At 42.6% G+C, this 19,463-nt stretch overlaps 1 protein-coding gene across 1 annotated transcript in view; it reads right to left on the bottom strand.

Moving 5' to 3' along the window:
- The window catches only part of LOC119488138 (inactive N-acetylated-alpha-linked acidic dipeptidase-like protein 2), a 341,328-nt gene that overhangs the window by 114,569 nt on the left and 207,296 nt on the right, over window positions 1-19,463 (bottom strand).

Raw genomic sequence — 19,463 nt, 5'->3', positions numbered from 1 at the left:
TTCTGTTAAAGTATCAAAAGGCTCAATCCATGAAGAAATACACACAGCCTGTATTCAGAAACGCTGCCTTTGAAACAAGCCGTTAGGATTTCTGTCCATTTGTGATGTCACAAATATACAATGTTTAGACCATTACACAGTTTTAAATGTAAACATTCTAAATGTGTCCCAGTTTATTTCCTGTTGCGGTGTATGTAAATGACATCAGCTGACAGGAAGTAAACATGAACCCAAATGGTTGTCTAACAACACAATTATGTTGCAATTACATTGAAATGTATTAAAACGGAGCATTTCGAACAGATGGTAAATACAGGTATATTCAGGCAGACAGTATGAGACAAATAAAGTTTTTTTTTTAACATTTAAGAATGTAAACATGTTCTAGTAGAAACATAAAATACAAATATGAACTTGAAAATGAGCACGATATGGGACCTTTAAGAGAATTAAATTTATAAGTGGACGGACCTTTGAAAATTGACTAGACTTTTGTTTAAATGGGAGGCTGCGACAGTTTAAGGTCATAGTTTACCAGAATGTTTATGCTCCTGGTTGAGAGAGAATTAATGCTACTTAGATGAAGAGAGAATAGGAGTGAGAACAAGACACCGAGTTGAGAATGAGCTATGTAAGAGGAAGGAAGGATTGAGAAGACCTCACAAAAAATACAGAAAGGCACATGGATGGGATTTCTTTTTCTTGTTTTTTTGGATCGAAGAGTATTAGGAAATGGGACCCCATTTGTACCCTGTCTAAACATGTGATCTGTATTTGGATAATGATATCTGATCATATCATGAGGCTTTTGCATTTACACCTGGAACGAGTGTGAGATTTTGTCGTCTCAATTCTGCTTCTATTGAGATCAGATCTCTACGTGCAAATTAGGCAGAGCTGGCAGACTGGTCGACAAACACGGCGTGTCCGGTGTGTGTATCTCACTTGGACTCGACTCAAAATGCTTATCAAAAAACTGCGGCGGTTAAAATAGAAACGCTCCATCAAAATGTAATAATTTATCGGATAGGACGGCGTCTGGGTCTCTGCAGTAGTGAATAAGATGTTATTTTAATTGATGGAAACTGTGGCACTACAGCTATGAATATAGATCTATCTGGTTGTAAACCGGAATGAGCCTTTAAAAAAATATTAATTGCAACACTAAAATGAGTGCACAGTTTAGAATCACTGTAACGTTGGTGAATGGGGAGTGGAGATGCACGAATAAGTGGATCAGGAGACAAAAAGATTTACCTAATCTTCAACCTTTCTGAGCTCTCCCCTTTTTCATGATAACCGTTTTGTGAATCAAAGCTATATTGGATTTCAGATAAGACAAATCCGGCTGTCAGCTGAGCTGATAAGCAACTGTACATTGTGAGCTTAAGCTTAAAACAGGCTGTTCTTAAAGTATAATAGATATGATGAAACATCTGGCAACTGTTTTTCTTTTTAACCGCAGTCAGTCACACACGCTCACAGACGAAGCTGATTCAGGGTAAAACTTTGTTTGACGCGCAGCGGGCTGGCAGGAGGGAGAAGTGACAGCCACGTCTCCAACGGTGATGTTTCAAGGAGGAATAATTTGACGTGTGTGTGTGTGGAAACCATCAAACAAGCCACTCCACCTCAAACCACCGGGGTGGAGAGATGCTTGATAAGGGGTTGGTGTTTTGGGGTAATTTCAGTGCAGTTTACAGTAGTACAAGTAGTAGTAGTAGTAGTATTTTACTTTTTATTTTAGTGGTCAGAATGGTGGATGCTGATCATTTCAAGAAAAATGATGCAACAGGCAATATGTTGTTGCTCATTGATTATACAGGCACCCTTTTGACCAATCAGCAACAAGCATCCCCAAGTTGCATCAAAACTGTGTCAAATGCACTGTAGCCATACCGATACCAGTATCGGGTATCGGGTTTGATACTGTGCTCATGTACTTGTACTCGCAAAACAGCTCCAATACAACTGCACCGTTACCACTTTACGGTGATTCTCACCTCAGCCGGCTAGCGCCGGCCCTTACTTTCATTGCGCCACGATGCGGTTGGGGCGCACAGGCGGGGAGAGAGGGCGCAGCGAGGCCTTTGTCCGCGTTGCGGTGAGGTCCGGGCGGGAAGCGCTGTAAAGCTGCGGCCGCGAGCCACCTTTGCCCCGAGCCTTTCCAAGCCGACCTAAAGCCGTTCGCGGTGCACCGCCTCGTATGCGGGACTCCCCAGCCTGTCGTGTGTCGCTCACACCCTCCAGCTGGCTGTTAACAAGGGATTTTTGGCACAGAGAAGTACTCGTATCGGTACTTGGTATCGGCGAGTACCCAAATGTAAGTACTTGTACTTGTACTCAGTCGGAAAAAAAGTGGTATCGGTTCATCCCTAATTAAGACCACTGACAGGTGAAGTGAATAACATGGAATATCTCGTTACCTTGGCACCTGGCAGTGGGGGGGGATATATTAGACAGCAAGTGAACATTTTGAACTTTGAACTTTGTGTTGGAAGTAGAAAAATGGGCCAGTGTAAGGATGTGAGCGACTTTGACAACAAGGGCCAAATAGTGCTGGCTAGACGACTGGGTCAGAGCATCTCCAGAACTGCAGCTCTTGTGGGATGTTCCCGGTCTACAGTGGTCAGGACCTACTAAAAGTGGTCCAAGGAAGGAAAACCGGTGAACCGACTGACAGGGTCAGACACGAGACTCATTAATGCACGTGGGGAGCAAAAGCTGGCCCGTGTTGTCCGATCCAATAGAAGAGCTACTGGAGCTCAAATTGCTGAAAAAGTTCATGGTGGATCCGACAGAAAAGTGTCAGAACACACAGACCATCGCAGTTTGTTGCGTATGGGGCTGTGTAGCCGCAGATCGGTCAGGGTGACCCCGTGCTGACCTAATGTTACGGCTGATCGGTGTATATGTTAACCCTTTGAAAAATGGTAACTGTCTCCCATCTAATGTGTGCTGGGATAGACTCCAGCCTCCCATGACCGTGGTGAGGGCATGAAATGGATAGATGGATGGTCTGCATGAAGGGGTCTTCCACCAGTTTTAACACAGAGATCAGTTTACTTGTCATGGGTAGAGTAATACTCCGCCTGTGAAACCTGTTGTATAATGTCTTGTGTGTCTTTGGAGGAGCTTTCTAATGTCTGAAAGAACAACCCTGATGACAATCCAGCAAATTCCCTTCAAAATCCAAATAAAAAAAAGTGCAGTGTGGAGGACTTTAGTGACTGAGAGTCCTCTTGGCAGATTTATTATTGTTAACAACCCATCACCTTACTCTTAATTTACTCTCCTTTTCCTCCTCCTCATTCTCACCCCGTTTCCCTCCAAACACTCCACAGACTTCATTCATATGCTCTCTCACCCTCACTCATCCCCCATCTTCAAAGTTGTCGGTGGAATTACCTCAAGTAAGATGAGTCAGATGAAGATGTGGCTATGTGCACACACACACACATGCATATGGGTGTGTGTGTTAGTGTGCTTCAGCCTGTGCGACTGCTCCCTGGTATCATCACCATTTGAAACACCAAAGGGGTTTTTCTGGCCCGACAGCTGTGCAGGGGAGAGCTGGATGCAGATGTAATATCCTTCTATCACTCCTCATCAGCTTCAGGTATCCAGATCTCTACTGCCACTTAACAAGATGCCATATACTGTGTTTTACAGCCCCAACATGCAAGCTGAGGAACATTTAAAATGGACAAAATGCCACAGTAAATTGGTGTAATAAAATGGTATTTCTGCTGCAAGAGCCAATAATAAATTTAGACCCGATGTGCTCCTGGATAACACGGTGTGAGAAAATCACTGCCAAATTCAAAGCAGCTTTTCAAATATGCGTTAAATGACATGTTTACGGATGCATGTGTAATATCATACTTTCCACTCCACTGCCACTTGTTCAGCAGAAAGCTGGGGAATTGCTTGATTACGCTGAGGGGCTGGAAAACATCTCTGTAAGCAATACTTCACACAGGTCACACCGAATAGCAGCACAGCAAAATACATCCACGCACCGCTGCGAAATATGTGTCTCTATGAACTTGAGACTGCTGGGACCATGCTAGTGGTAGTCGGTCACAAAAGCTCTCAGAGCTAGTCAAGTCAAGTCAATTTTACTTGTATAGGCCAAAATCACAAATTTGCCTCATGGGGCTTTACAATCTGTACAGGATACGACACCCTCTGTCATTTACAGTACGACCCTCTCATCAGATAAGGAAAAACTGAACCAAACAAACCCTTTTAACAGGGAGAAAAAAATGGAAGAAACCTCAGGAAGAGCAACAGAGGAGGGATCCCCCTTCCAGGATGGACAGACGTGCAATAGATGTCGTGTGTACAGAGTAACAACATAATGAAAATACAACATAGACAATCTATATGACAAACAATAATACATATAATGTGAACATATGTGAGAAGGTGGATCCAGGAGGATGTCAAGCAGCTTCCAGGCGTTGCCAAACAGATAGAGCCAGAGCAACAAAACCTTTTCTCCACGCCAAACAGGTAGAGCCAGAGCAACACAACCTCCTCTCTACGCAAAACAGGTAGAGCCAGAGCAACAAAACCTCCTCTCTACGCCAAACAGGTAGAGTCAGAGCAACAAAACCTCCTCTCAACGCCAAATAGGTAGAGTCAGAGCAACACAACCTCCTCTCCACGCCAAACAGGTAGAGTCCGAGCAACGCAACCTCCTCTCCACGCCAGATAGATAGAGCTCGAGCAACACGACCTCCTCTCCACGTCAGATAGGTAGAGCCAGAGCAACACTACCTCCTCTCCACGCCAGATAGGTAGAGCCAGAGCAACACAACCTCCTCTCCACGCCAAACAGGTAGAGTCCGAGCAACGCAACCTCCTCTCCACGCCAGATAGATAGAGCTCGAGCAACACGACCTCCTCTCCACGTCAGATAGGTAGAGCCAGAGCAACACTACCTCCTCTCCACGCCAGATAGGTAGAGCCAGAGCAACACAACCTCCTCTCCACGCCAGATAGGTAGAGTCAGAGCAATACGCCAGCTTGCTAACTCTCAGTTAGCACCAGTAAACAAGCTGATCACAGTAATTCTCACCCCAGCCTCCACACCCCAACTTTCTGCATCGCTATTTCCTGCATTGGCGCTGAATGTTGGCACTGGTTGTGAAAATAGTGTTAGCAGTTAGCTCAACATCTACAGTGGTCAGCCAACTAACCCTGCAGGTGATGGTAATAGTAATGTACTTTCATTTATATAGCGCTTTTCTAGTCTTCCGATCACTCAAAGCACTTTACACTACATGTCAGCATTCACTCATTCACACACACATTCATACACTGATGGCAGAGGCTGACATTCAAGGTGCCAAGCTGCCCATCAGGATCAAATCTAAACACTCATTCACACACCGATGGTTCAGCCTTCAGGAGCAATTTGGGGTTAAGTGTCTTGCCAAAGGACACTTCCACATGCGGACTGGAGGAGGATCGAACCGCTGACCTTCCGATTGGTGGGCGACCCGTTCTACCCCTGAGCCACAGCCGCCCGGTCATTATTCACGGTTAGCTCCTCCTTATCTGTCTGGTCTCATCAACTTCAAATCTACCGCAAACAGAGCTACTACAGAATATGGGCAGCTAGTGGGTGTGGGGGGGGACTGCACAACTCCCACTCTGCATTTAGCCAGGCCATCTATTCCTTCAGAGCATCACATCAATGGACTTCAGTACTGCAATCAATTAAGAGTCCCCGTCGTATTATTCATTATTCATTGAAATGTAATGTCAAGAAATGGCTTGTTGAGAACAACGTTGGCACTGATGCTATTTTAATCCCCCTTTAACATGACTGTATTGGTTCTTGGATTTTGTCCACTCATTTTACGTAACTGTATTGTATATGTTTTTTTTAATATTTGTTCTTAACTAATGTATGCCATTTTTTATGATTATAGGATGGATAGGGAAGATTGTGAAGATTGTGAAGATTGTGAAGATTGTGGCCGACCCCTCCCATCCTGGACATCATCTATTTCAGACTCTGCCATCTGGCAGGAGGTTAAGGTCCATCAGGACCAAAACCTCACGCCACAAAAACAGTTTCTTCCCCATGGCAGTGGGGCTCTCCAACAGCCCATCCGCCCCCCTGTGACTGTCTCTCCCTCACATACACACTACTGCCCCCCCCCCCCACCCCGCCGACACTGACTCTCCCCCCTCTCTCAATATTTGCACTATCTTTATATCATGTTTATAGCTTATTTGTAATTTGTAAATTGTACATTTTTATTATTTTATTCTAACGTTTTTATCTATTCTTTTGTTATTATACAGTTTGTCTTGCACCAACAATGCCAAAGAAAATTCCTAGTGTATACCTCTTACACCTGGCAATAAACACCTTTCTGATTCTGATTCTGATTCTGATCATGAAAACTCGACTCTCAGTTAACTCAGGTACATTTACATTTGTTTAAATGTGATTCATGGACATTGTCCCTTTTCAAATCTGATCGGCCTTTATAGAGACCACTGATCACAGCATGAATATTGATCCGAACACCCAGTGAACATTTTAATGATATATTTAGAGTCAACATATCCTTAAACAGATATGTTGAACATTTCCTTATTATGAAAACATAATCCCTTCTGCAAGTGTCCTTTGGCAAGATACTGAACCCCAAATTGCTCCTGACGGCTGAGCCATTGGTGTGTGAATGAGTATTTAGATTAGATCCTGATGGGCAGGTTGGCTCCTTGCATGGCAGCCTCTGCCATTAGTGTTTGAATGTGTGTGTGTGTGTGTGAATGGGTGAATGCTGACCTGTAGTGTAAAACGCTTTGAGTGGTCGGAAGACTAGAAAGGCGCAATATAAATGCAAGTCCATTCACTATTTACCAAATACATGTATTTTGTAGAAATTCGTTGTATATGTAACCGGGTGGTACATTAATACAAATGTATTTTTTTCCACTTAGACTTGTTATAGTTTCAAAATGTCTTTAAAGTTAAATGTTCTTTGTTGTTTTCTTATGCATGTGACATTGTTTTAATTGTCAATTATTACTATTATTTACAAATTACCACACGTTTCTTAACCTTTCTCTGTCTAAAATAAATATAAATGATATTTATAATGAAATGAAATAGCCATTAAAAGGCAAACTCTATTTAGAAAGAAAGGGCTGACAGCAGCAGAAACGCAGCAGACACGCAGCTGAAACGCAGCTGAAACGCAGCTTGTGTGAACACCCGACGCGTGAATCACGCAGCCACCACGCCACGCAGCCGGCACACGTTCCTGGCGTTCCCTGTGTGTCCCGGGCGTAAGACAACTCGTTTAGCTTCTGTATTCTGTTAAAATGACTTGAAACTGTTGTGAACAATAAAAACTAAGGCTACTAGAACCTTTGCCTTTCGCGACAGAGAATGTGTCATGGGGTCTCAACAGGTATCACAAACCACAACTTGTCACAGCAAGGCAGCTACAATACATGAGGTTACAGCGTGAACATCTGAGGGCAGCAGCAATTTAGAACTGCAGGGTGGACTTCTGACTGAACCGACAGAAGGGAGAGAAAATGCACAAGTGGGACAAACCGAGAACACACTGAAGAGGCTGATTAACTGTGTTGTCTTCTGTCACAGAGAGCTCAATGAGGGGAAGGAGTCAAATAATGGAAGCAATTATTTGGAGCTTCCTTTTGTTTGAACACAACACAAAGATTTGGTATTACAGCCTGTCAAACACTGGCAGACGGGTTAAAATCCACACTGAGATAATTACAGCTGTTGCCTACGTAGTTAAAGAAGAAACTAAACCAGCAAAGCACAATTTGTTGTTGTTGTTGTTGTTGTTGCGGCAGACAGATCAACTGATACCAGTCATTTTTTCAGAGCTGTTTCATCTGCTCTGCTATGTTTCAGACATGAGAGCCTGGGACACACCAGGAACGTCAGGAGCGCGTGGCGGCTGCGTGGCGTGCTGGCTGCGTGATTCACGCTTCGGGCGTTCACACCAGCTGCATTTCAGCTGCGTGTCAGCTGCTGCTGTCAGCCCTTTCTTTCTACATACAGTTTGCTTTTTAATGGCCATTTCATTTAGTTATAAATATAATTTATATTTATTTTAGACTGACAAAGGTTAAGAAACGTGTGGGAATTTGTAAATAATAGTAATAATCCACAATTAAAACTCCGTACTATATTCATTCATGGAGCTCTCCAAGTCACTCCATGTTGTAGAACACTGTCCGGTATATATTTCAGAATAAAAGCCTCGTGTTAACAAATGAAGGAATTATGTCCACAGAAAAAACGCTTGAGGGCTTTTATTTCTAAATGAAAGCAAGAAGTGTTGATTTGTGAAATAAGTCTTTACTTTTTTTTTAATCTCCGTAACATATTCTACAGATAGACATCAAAACTGTAGTAATCTTGCTGGTATGATGTCAATAAACAGTCAATAGATCTCCTTCACTGTCTGTTGCTGCTGTGAGACGCGTGCGGCACGCGTCAAAAATAGGCAAGACCTCTATCCTCTAGAAGAGACGCAGCTGAGACGCGCGTGACACGCACCTGTTAACACGCACCTGTTAACACGCACCTGTTAACACGGACGCTGAAATTAAAAACAACAGATAACGCAGCCGCCACGCACTCCTGATGTCCCTGGTGTGTCCGGGCTGTAAGAGAAGTTTAAATATGTTACAGAGGGCAGGAGGCAGAAAATGTTACAGCCCTGGTAATAAAACAGTGCACAGGATCCACACTAAATGTTTGCGTATGTACCAAAGAGGAAATATACGTACGGCAAAAAAATATTCTGATTTATAAAACCGTGCGTACGCCTGCCAGCATGCAATTTCCTTTTATAATTCCCAAATCAACTCGGAATTGTCCGCACGTGGGCCAACCTCACATCCCGCCCTCTACACGCCCACATTCAACCATAAATGGTCGATTCAAAGCAACTCACGAATGTCTCTGCATATAAACAAGCCTGCTGATCAACGGATCTTTACGGTGAATCCCAGCAACTGAGAGGAAGAAAATAAATCTTTTTGCGACAATTTTTGTGTGGGAAGGGGCGTTACGTTTGCATATTTATTTTGTGCGTACGCAACGGTTGTAAATCGACCCCTGAACCTTACATTTTTGGGAGGACTATAATTTTCCGGAGGGAGTTGCAGTAATGGCCTACGTTCTTAACAGAGTACATGCCAAAAGTCAAGATAAAGATCTCTCTGGCTCTATGACTCCTTTGCTCCCCCCACCTGAACCTGCGTGTGCATGTGGCCCTGAACCAAGGAGCAGCAAAGATGACAGGATGTCAAATATTCTTCTCACACCTCACCGGCCTGTCTGAGTTCTTTTCCAGCTCCCCAAAGCCAATATAACCGCTTCGATGACATATGTCAGAGACAACTCCCACGCGTGGCACCGACAGGATGGAATTTTATTTCCAGATTTCTGTGCACAGTGGTGCAGAAAGATGCATTGATGGGAGTTTTTCAAGTGTATTGTGTTACATCACAATTAAAGCTGTAGTAGGCGAGATTGGAGCAAATATGATTAAAAAAAGTTTTTTTTATAAAACGATCGCTATGTCGTGACAGCAGTACACGAAACAGGTAACCTGAAAAAAAATCATGTGCCTCTGTGTCCTCCGGTGTCCTACAGTGCTCCTAACGGCATCTGCAAGATATCACAGACCAGAGGAAAACAAGTAGTAAGAGCTGATCCGAGGATTAATGACGACTGTTTTGGTGAGTTTTATTTTGTTTCTGTCAAGTTTGAATGAAGCGTTTTACAATGGTCCACCACTAGAACAGCTGATCTCAACATAAACAAATACACGTGGATGATGACGCAAGTGTACTTGGGTACGGAACAACTTTACTATTGTGAAAGCTGAACGGCGGGGAAGTGGGGAGGGGGGACAATCGTACACGTCATGGTAAGGATCAAGCATACCAATTATGAAATCGCCCTTGTAGCATAGTTGGTTTAGCCCGGTTAGCCGGGTTAATCAAGCTAAATGGACAACAGTTTCTGTCAAACTGTATGCCGACACTGTTGAAGTTAAAGCTGAAGTAGGCGAGATTGAAAAAAAAAGTTATTTCTATAAAAACGGTCGCTGTATCGTGACAGTAGTACATGAAACAGGTAACCTGAAAACAATCATGTGCCTCCGGTGTCCTCCGTTGCTCCTAACGGCATCTGCAAGATTTCACAGACCGGAAGAAAACAAGCAGAAAGAGCTGATCTGAGGTCTGCTGTCCATCTGCCGTCTATGAGAGCCAGCTGTCAATCACTCGGGAACTCCGGTCAAACGGTCAAACTAGGCAGCGCTGATCAAATATGAATCAATATTCTGTTACGTTAATGTCTATTTCTCTCCTCAAATGTTTTCAGAATCATCTTGTAGTGCACGGTTTAGCTGTAAAATGAGAACGTTTGTGACGCCGCCACCATTGAGAAACCTGGTGAAGGAACGCCAAGTTCCGGTCACATGACCGGAGCACAGCCAATAGGAACGCTTTCTAAATGAAATTACCTGTGATTGGTCAAAGTCTCCCGTCACGGGCTAGATTTTCTAAAGCCTGAAAACAGAGCCATGAGGAGCAGCAGAAATCTAGTTTTCTCTCAGAACACTTGAATTACAATTTGCTGAAAGGTTATCATGCTATTTTTGGCAATGATGCCAGAAATATACTGCCTATTATAATGATATGATGGTTATATTGCTCACCTGGCCAACTTTAATTATGGTCATGCCATTCTTTCATATTGTGCTTCTTTCAATTGTTTTCTTTCTTTCAGAAAACAGGTTTAAATAAATTAGCAGATCATCCTCATCTCCCAAACAACAAACTTTGATCCACTTCCACTCTCCAATGCAAATTAACACTGTTGTGATGCCTGAGCCATCTTAAAATAACTGCGCAAACTTTTCTAAAACAAACTTTGCAAAATTATTGCAGGGGGTGAATAATCACAGGACAGTGTTGGGGATCATTATGACTGCACAGAGGAGAACTTTCATGTAGCGAGAGGAGAAACAGATGCTAAACGAGGAAACAAATGTTTAACGAACCACACTCCTGCTACACAACATCTGGTGATTTCCCCAACACATTACCAGCATCACAACTCTGTTTATTGGACATATGAGGATGAATGAATAAGATTACACACACAGTAGATCACATAGAGTGGTCTGTTTGGAATATTGAACAATGCTGGATCACAGATGCAGAAGTTGCCTTTGCGTGGTATGGTCCATATGTGGCTGCTTCAATAGATTACCTAAATGAGTTCAGTACGCTCTCCGGTGTCTTCTCCAATCAGTCTCAATACAGCTGAGAACAATATCTTCCTAAGTTTGTTCTTAAATTTGTCCTTGATAAAGGTCCTGAGAAAAGTCTGTGTTTCACGACGTGTCCTTAAAGTGTCAGTAGGCAGTATATTTTTGGCATCATTGGGCAAAAATTCCATAATAACCTTTCAGCATATTGTAATTCAAGTGTTCTGAGAGATAACTAGACTTCTGTTCCTCCTCATGGCTCTGTTTTCAGACTTTAGGAAAATCTAGCCTGTGACGGGAGACTTTGACCAATCACAGGTCATTTCATTGAGAGAGCGTTCCTATTGGCTGTGCTCCTTTCATGTGACTGGAACTTGGATCATCACTACAATATGATTCTGAAAACATTTGAGGAGAGAAATAGGCATTAACGTAACATAATATTGATTCATATTTGATCAGCGCTGCCTAGTTTGACCGGAGTTCCCGAGTGATTGACAGCTGGCTCTCATAGACGGCAGCTGGACAGCAGACCTCAGATCAGCTCTTACTGCTTGTTTTCCTCCGGTTTGTGAAATCTTGCAGATGCTGTTAGGAGCATTGGAGGACACAGAGGAACATGATTTTTTTCAGATTACCTGTTTCATGTACTACTGTCACGATATTGCGACCGTTTTTTAAAAATAACTTTTTTTTAATCATATTTGCTCCAATCTCGCCTACTTCAGCTTTATGACAATAATATGATTTCTTGAAGAAGCATTTCTTCCTCTCATCCCCCCCATGAGAGTATACAGAGAAACTATCATAAATTAAATTACACTTGCACGGCTTCTCCTACCACTGCTTTGCTGAAGACGGCAACAACTATTCTTGTTATACCCTCATTTCACATTCAGGTGAAGGTACACATCACTGCTTGCCTGGCAGATATCTCGGAGTGGCTGTCTGAGCTGCATTCCTTTGGGGCGAAAGGATGTCCACACCGAGACCTGTCCATCACTATTAATAATGTTGAGGCGATGCCAACTCCTACTGGAACCTGTGTGTGACCCAGGACAAGGACAGGATTTGTCCTTTCCTCACCGGCATAGAGACGTAACTCCCAAATGGACGGCTGCGACCTTCTCCTTGCCGGAGCCCCCTGCCACCAGACCTCTGCAGCTAGTCTGGATAGCTTCTGTCTGCCTGGTATTCCACTTCACTAAGTTTTCCCACGCCACTCCTCTTCTTCGCTCACTACATCCGCTCCCTGGTGCAGCTCCCATCCAGCTCAAAACTCTGGTGCTGACCTACAGGGCAGTGGAGGGAACTACTGCTTCCTTCCTCCAACCCATGGTCCAATGCTTCGCTTTGGTGCAAGCATTACGCTTTACTTTTGTCTTTGAATGATTGGCCTTTTTGACGTAGCCACTTTCCCTCACCATGCTCCACGAACATCTACTTCCATGATACCCAAAATGCAGTGGTGGAAGAATCCTACTTAAATTAAAGTACAGATGTATAATCAGCAAAATAATGCATCAAAAGTAAAAGTATTGCAGGAAAGTACTGTTGAAGCTGGAGGTGGAGCTAGTTTTAACTACTATACTAGAATGGCACTCAGAGAGCGCAGACCACCTCCACCAAGCTGCCCGAGTATGATTGCCCCCCCCCCCCCCCCTATTCAGCTTGCGCCATCATCCAAGTGTATTTTTGTTTATGTTGAGATCAGCTGTACGTAGCGGAGCGTCATAAAACACTTCATTCAAACTGGACAGAAACAGTAAAACTCACCTAAACCGTCGACTTTACTCTTTCAACAATCACCAAGTGTGCTTTGGCCAAACTCAAATGTAATTTCACAGAGTTTAATGTGAAAAACGCCGAATCTACAGGTGCCCCCCCCCGCTCTCTCTCTGTCCCTCTCTCTGCAGGCAGAAAGAAAGAGACAGGGTGACGCGTTATCAGTTACACTGCGCATGTCTTAAAGCCTGTGGTGTTATTGAGCGGAGTTATTCAAAAAAATTCCCAAAGCCGGATCATGATCTGGATCGGCACCAAAATCTAATGGATTGTTCATCGTGCCACACCCCAACCCTCCAAAAAATTTCATTCAAATCCATCGCAGATTTTTGGAGTAATCCTGCAAACGGACAAACCAACGCCGTTGAAAACATAACCTCCTTCCTAGGCCTTCGGCCTTGGCGGAGGTAATAAACACTTACAAGACCTCTAGGTTGGGAACCACTGGATTCAACTAACTTACGGTCACAAGATAAATGGTCGTAAGGTAGGAAAGAAGAAAACTTTCAGCTACACAAATCTGTTTTCTTGTTTGTGAAATAATGGATTTAATCATTTTACATCTTCATGCCTCAAACATTTATTGAAATGAAACCAACTAAGAAGTTTAGAGGGGAAATGTCTCGTTGATCGAACTGCTAACAACTCATAGACATCTGAAACTGAAGACACTGTATTTTGTAAGGGGTCACAAGCCAAATGGTTGGGAACCACTGGTTTGATCTTAAAGCTCCCATATTGTAAAAAGTGAGATTTTCATGTCTTTTATATTATAAAGCAGGTTTAAGTGATAAGGAAATACTGTAAAAGTATCAAAACACTCTATCCATGGAGAAATACACACAGCCCGTAGTCAGAAAATGTGCGTTTTGAAACAAGCCGTTAGGATTTCTGTCCATCTGTGATGTCACAAATATACAATATTTAGACCATTTCACAATTTTAAACGTAAACATTGTAAATGTGTCCCAGTTTATTTCCTGTTGCAGTGTATGTGAATGACATCAGCTGACAGGAAGTAAACATGGACCCAAACTGTTGCCTAGCAACGCAATTCCATTGCCATTCCGTTGAAATGCGCTAAAACGGAGCGTTTCTGATAGAGCGTGAATACAGGTATATTCAGACAGACAGTATGAGGAAAATAATGTGTTTTTTGAACATTAAAGCATGTAAACATGTTCTAGTAGAAACCCAAAATACAAAGATGAACCTGAAAATGAGCACGATATGTCCCCTTTAACAATGTGTTGTACTTTATAAGCTAAAATGTGTTTTCATGTAAAATGGTAATAAAGAATAGGAAGGCATAGGACGAATAGGAATAAAGCAACATGAAATGGATATACTCAAGTAAAGTACCACAAAATGTTACTTAAATACAGTTTCTACAGTCACTGTCCACCACTGCACAAATGCTATAGTCTGCACAGGTTTGGAGAGAATGTGGAAATCAGTATCACAGCTCTACTGCCTCCTCCTTAAAATAAGGGCCATTCGCTGTGACAGCACTGATAATGTGTCATGCTGGGAAAACCAAAGAGCAGGCCACAATCTGTGTTCAGCGTGTGGGAGAAAAAATAGAGAGATATGACGAATACAATATATGACTGATAAAAACTATGACAGATACAACTGTTAAAAATAACTGAGTGGAATTAGAGGCTGAACATTTCACAAACTGACAATGATGTTGGCATTTTTCGAGATCAATTTGAGGCATTTGTTTCGACCTAAACAACACAAAACTGACAAAATAAGTTGTATTAATGATTATGCTGCTATGGGCAAAGACATCTGACTTTCAAAACTCACTTGTCAGCCCACACAGTGCACTCGCTACAAACAGGAAACCACTGCAGTAACATAATTCACCCACAAAGGCTGGGAAATTATAAAAAAACATATGACTATTTTAGTCAGTGAATAATACATTGCCAGACACTTCTGATACACAACTGTCTCTACATGCATTAACATACTGTAGGTCTTGGGTGATCTGATCACAAGTGAACAGCTCTAACTACGTCAGTTCACGCCAGGCGTTAGAATGCATCTCCATATGCGTCTTAAGTGACCACTTGAGAACGGATCTCACTTCCCCGCTCTATATGCAAATAAACATGTAACCTATTTCTGTTTGCAGCAGTGATGAAAATGCCAATAGTGGGTCTTGCACTCACGATCATGTCAATATGAAACTCATGCTCTACCGACTGAGCTAACTGACATAACCTTTGATATTGTTCTGGGTTTGTATTTTGCCTTTCAAAAAACACGTTTGTGAAGATGGGTGGGGTTATGTTAAGGATGACTCCAGTGTTTCATCGAGCCATGATTTCAGCCCCGCCTAAAAACAGTTTAACAGTCTAACTCCACCATCCAGTACTACAATGTTCACAGTCTTTGCACATGTTTTCAGTCATTATTTTCCAACATTTATAAAGTGTTTAAAGACAAAACTCTGAATTTCCTTTACACGGCCTTTAATTTCGGACCTTGCCCGGGGACTTCCGTACTGCCACCCTTTGCCAGGTCAACGGCACCGCACAGAGCTCCAGAGAGCCAGGGCTGAGAGTGGGCGGGCAGGTAGGTGTCAGATCTGTGTAGAGCACCTTGACAAAAACACAGACACATCACTGACAAGCCATTAAGCTATAGAACTATACATGTGCATTAAGCTATTTTTGTTCGGTTGCCTTTCGGTGCAGTGTATGTCGGGTTTTAATTGTGAAAGGTCATGACAGAACGGAAAGAGTGGAGCTGTAATGCGCTGCTGTTGACAACGTGGGAGCAATTAAGTGTTTGCCGTCATTATATTACCTTCATAAAGCATAGGCATAATGTAACCCTCGGCTACACAAGCACACACAGGTCAGTTGAGTAGGCGGTCCTTCAATGTAACCCAGGACACATTCACGTACACACTGCTAAAAGAATGTGGCCCAGACCACCTTTGAATGGTTCAAATTCAATGCATCTTGGGTGCAGTCACACCGAACATAGAGCTGACCACTTGTGAGGGGATCACATGTTAACGCCAGGTGAGAACATGGGCCCACTGTGAGAATGTAACTTTACGTCATTAAGTAGCTCAAGAGGAGGAGAGGAGAGTGTTGTCAAGGAGGAGGGAAAGTTCTCTTAATGTGATAATGCATGCAGGTCAGCGCTCTTGCTTTATGCCTACAGGATGTTTGACCTTTCTGCTCCCAGTTGAGTTCATCATCTAAGATATATACCCGGGCATATATTTAACAAGCGTCTGAGAGGAGATAATCTGTTCAAACTGGCCAGAAATGATCAGAGTGATGTACGTTTGGTCCTACTTTTAGGGCCTGGAGGATGTAAAAGTATTTTATCAACTTTTTTAACTTAGGAAATTACCCCCCCCATATTTAGAACTGCTCCACAGATGTTCTAAGTTGCCCAGGAGATGCCGTTCAAAATCTGAATCCAGATTTATTTATAAAGCTCATTTACACGGCCCATTTAAACAGTTGAGCAACACACAACCGCAAAGTTCAAATCTTAAAATCAATCCCAAAACGTTCAAGATGACATGCGCATGGAGTCCGTTGAAAGAGAGATTTATTATCTATTTATTTGATGAGAATGAGGCTATTCAAATATTTTGGCAGTTTTGGCAAACATTAAGTCATTTTTTCTCCACACAAATGGTGTCTTTATTTATTTATTCACTCATTTAAAGTTATAGGTGAAGGACATATGTTCATATTGTGACATTGTATTTGGTGTTACTGCAAGTTAACAAGGGGTTAAAATGGAATTTTATTTTTTTACAGTGCCCCTCGCAAAAAGAGCTAATAAAACAAATAAAACTAAGCCCACGGCGGGTTGCATCATCGCTGCATACAATATAATACATGTAACATGTGGCACTATTAGTAGCTAAGCAATTTAAAACAATTGGTAAATACCAGGGGTGGAACGGTTTGTGTATTTGATCCGATACAGGATGTTCGGTTCAGTCCGCGACATCCTTTCGGTACGCCGTTACCCAAACAGCTGTTTACGTCTACTACTCGCGCGCGCGGAACAGAAACTCTAGAGTGTGACTTTTACTCGGAAAGTTTTGGCAGCGCACCAGGAATGGTAGCAGCGCTGTAGCGGCCCAGTAGCTTGTGATAGTCAAGCTAAACTGACAACGATTTGTGTCAAACTGTACGCCCACACTGTTCAACTGAAGTCGGGTTTATACGTGGACACTTGAAAGAGTTAATTACGACGGCATCACCCGAATGTGTCGATCAGCGGAGCGAAACAAAAGCAGACTGGACAGAGAGTCCGTTCCCCCCACAGCATTCAGACAGTCTCCCACTGCAGATTCACACTGTGCCAAAGTAATATGTAATGCTAGAAGAGTGTTTATCGCTGCATATACGACCACACTCCATCATAAACAATACAGAATTAAAGCATATGGTCAAAGTGCGTGAGCCTTCATGTGTGAATTTGAGTCTGTTGTGCCTGCCCTGTAGAAACTAGCATAAGCAGCAGTTGAGGATTTACCAACAGCCTTAAGATGGAACATTACATTAACATGACATACATTTGTCATTTTATTTTTGTAATTTATTTTTTCTTATTGACAATATGTCAGTATTTGAGTGTCTTAACTGTTATAGTAAGAGTTATGACCAATGAGCCACTGCTGAATGAGTGGGAGATAAAAAGCTATGTTTTTTAGCATAGTTCTGGTTGATCTTATGCTTCAATGTATGGCCTTAGTTTATCATTTCATCATATTTATATGAAAATGACAAAGTTGCATTTTTTTTGTTTGTACTAATTACTGTAGAAGACCTATTCTTTCAATTAAGATTTGTCAATGAAGAAGTGTTTATGTTGTGTTTAGCCGACACATACAAATTGTATAAGGGAGTCTCAGTAAAGACAGATAATAATAGAGGGAATTACCCACTGATTTTTAACACTGCCGTTCAGTATAAAGACTATTAAGCTAATGCTAACAGGAGATTCCCCCTAACAGAGTCGAGCATATTTATCTACTGTTTCAATTCAATTAGGTTTCTCTTTTTCCTCCTAAAGCCAGTGCTGTGGATCTCACCCTCCACTACCTATTATTTTCAGGTTGCGAGGATGCCTCGAGGGCGGATAAACATCATGAAGATCTCTTGCACTAATTAAGCTCAAAGTTGCCGTCCTAGCCAGAAGTTCCAAATTTGAGTGGGCCGACTTAGCCGAGGCTAAATCTCTGTGTTTCCACCCCGAGGCAGTACAACAAACATCAATACTGCATTTTTAATGGAAGTAAATGAGGCATGCATAATTTGTAAGCTCTGTGATGTGTATGTGTTGCTTGCATAGAGACATAATCCATATGATCTTGGAATACTTTTATTCTATCTAAATAATACTATTCTGTTTATAGGCTGCAGATGGTTACTATCCAGTGTGTCAGAACTGGACAAATCACTGCGGGGGCAGGCTGTAGGTGTCTTGTTCTTTAAAGATGACACTTTAACTGTCAGGTGTGTGTGTGTGTATATCTTCACCAAGAAGGAGTTTTACTTCCAGTGGTGGTTCGGGAGCAAATATGTTTGTACATTTTTCACCCCACATTTATCCCCAGAGGGGGAATTGTAATTATTCATAGCAGTGATAAGATGCATGTTAACACTGAATACACTTGTGTTTAGTAGGAACTTCAAATTTGGTATGATGGTTGACAATGTGGTCTAGTTGTGCCTTTTGGGGGTTAGAACTCCAGGGTGGCAAAAAATGTTGAAATTTTTCCAATGGGGCAAAACCTTCGGCCCTATTATAGTAGGGGTCAAGCAGTGAGCGGGGGTATGTGAGCCATGCTCACTTTTGCCTTGAATAGCACTTCTCTAGTCTTACGCCTGGGACACAAATCGACGAGACTCGCCGACTCTCGAAATTCCCGAGAATCTTGTAAAATAAACGTTGTCAAGACAGATTCAGCAACTGCACGGCTTATTTCTCGCCTCTTTTCTCTTGCCTTTTCAGAAACACATTTCGGTGAACTATTTTCGTGAAATAAGAGAAGAAAGTTTCCAAACGAGCCGCTGTGTTGTTTCCGATTTGAAAGCTGGGAGCAGCAGCCCACGGAGGGAAAGCGTTTGTCCAGTCAGGTGCCGAGTGTGTTGTGTCTAGTGGCAGCCCACCAAACGTCCAATGCTGGGAAGTGGCAGGTCCCCTCGTGATAAAAAACGCCCCGGTGGACACGTACCATTAGTGATCACTCATAGTGATTTACAACACAAGTCAGCATTCACCCATTCACCCATTCTCACACACACACACACACACACACACACACACACACACACACACATGATGGCAGAGGCTACCTTACCTGCCACGTGGCCC

The sequence above is a fragment of the Sebastes umbrosus genome, chromosome 5 (genome assembly GCF_015220745.1).
Source record: "Sebastes umbrosus isolate fSebUmb1 chromosome 5, fSebUmb1.pri, whole genome shotgun sequence".
Classification (NCBI taxonomy): domain Eukaryota; kingdom Metazoa; phylum Chordata; class Actinopteri; order Perciformes; family Sebastidae; genus Sebastes; species Sebastes umbrosus.
The sequence above is the reverse complement of the archived record's forward strand: the minus strand, read 5'-3'. Positions and strand labels throughout refer to the sequence as shown.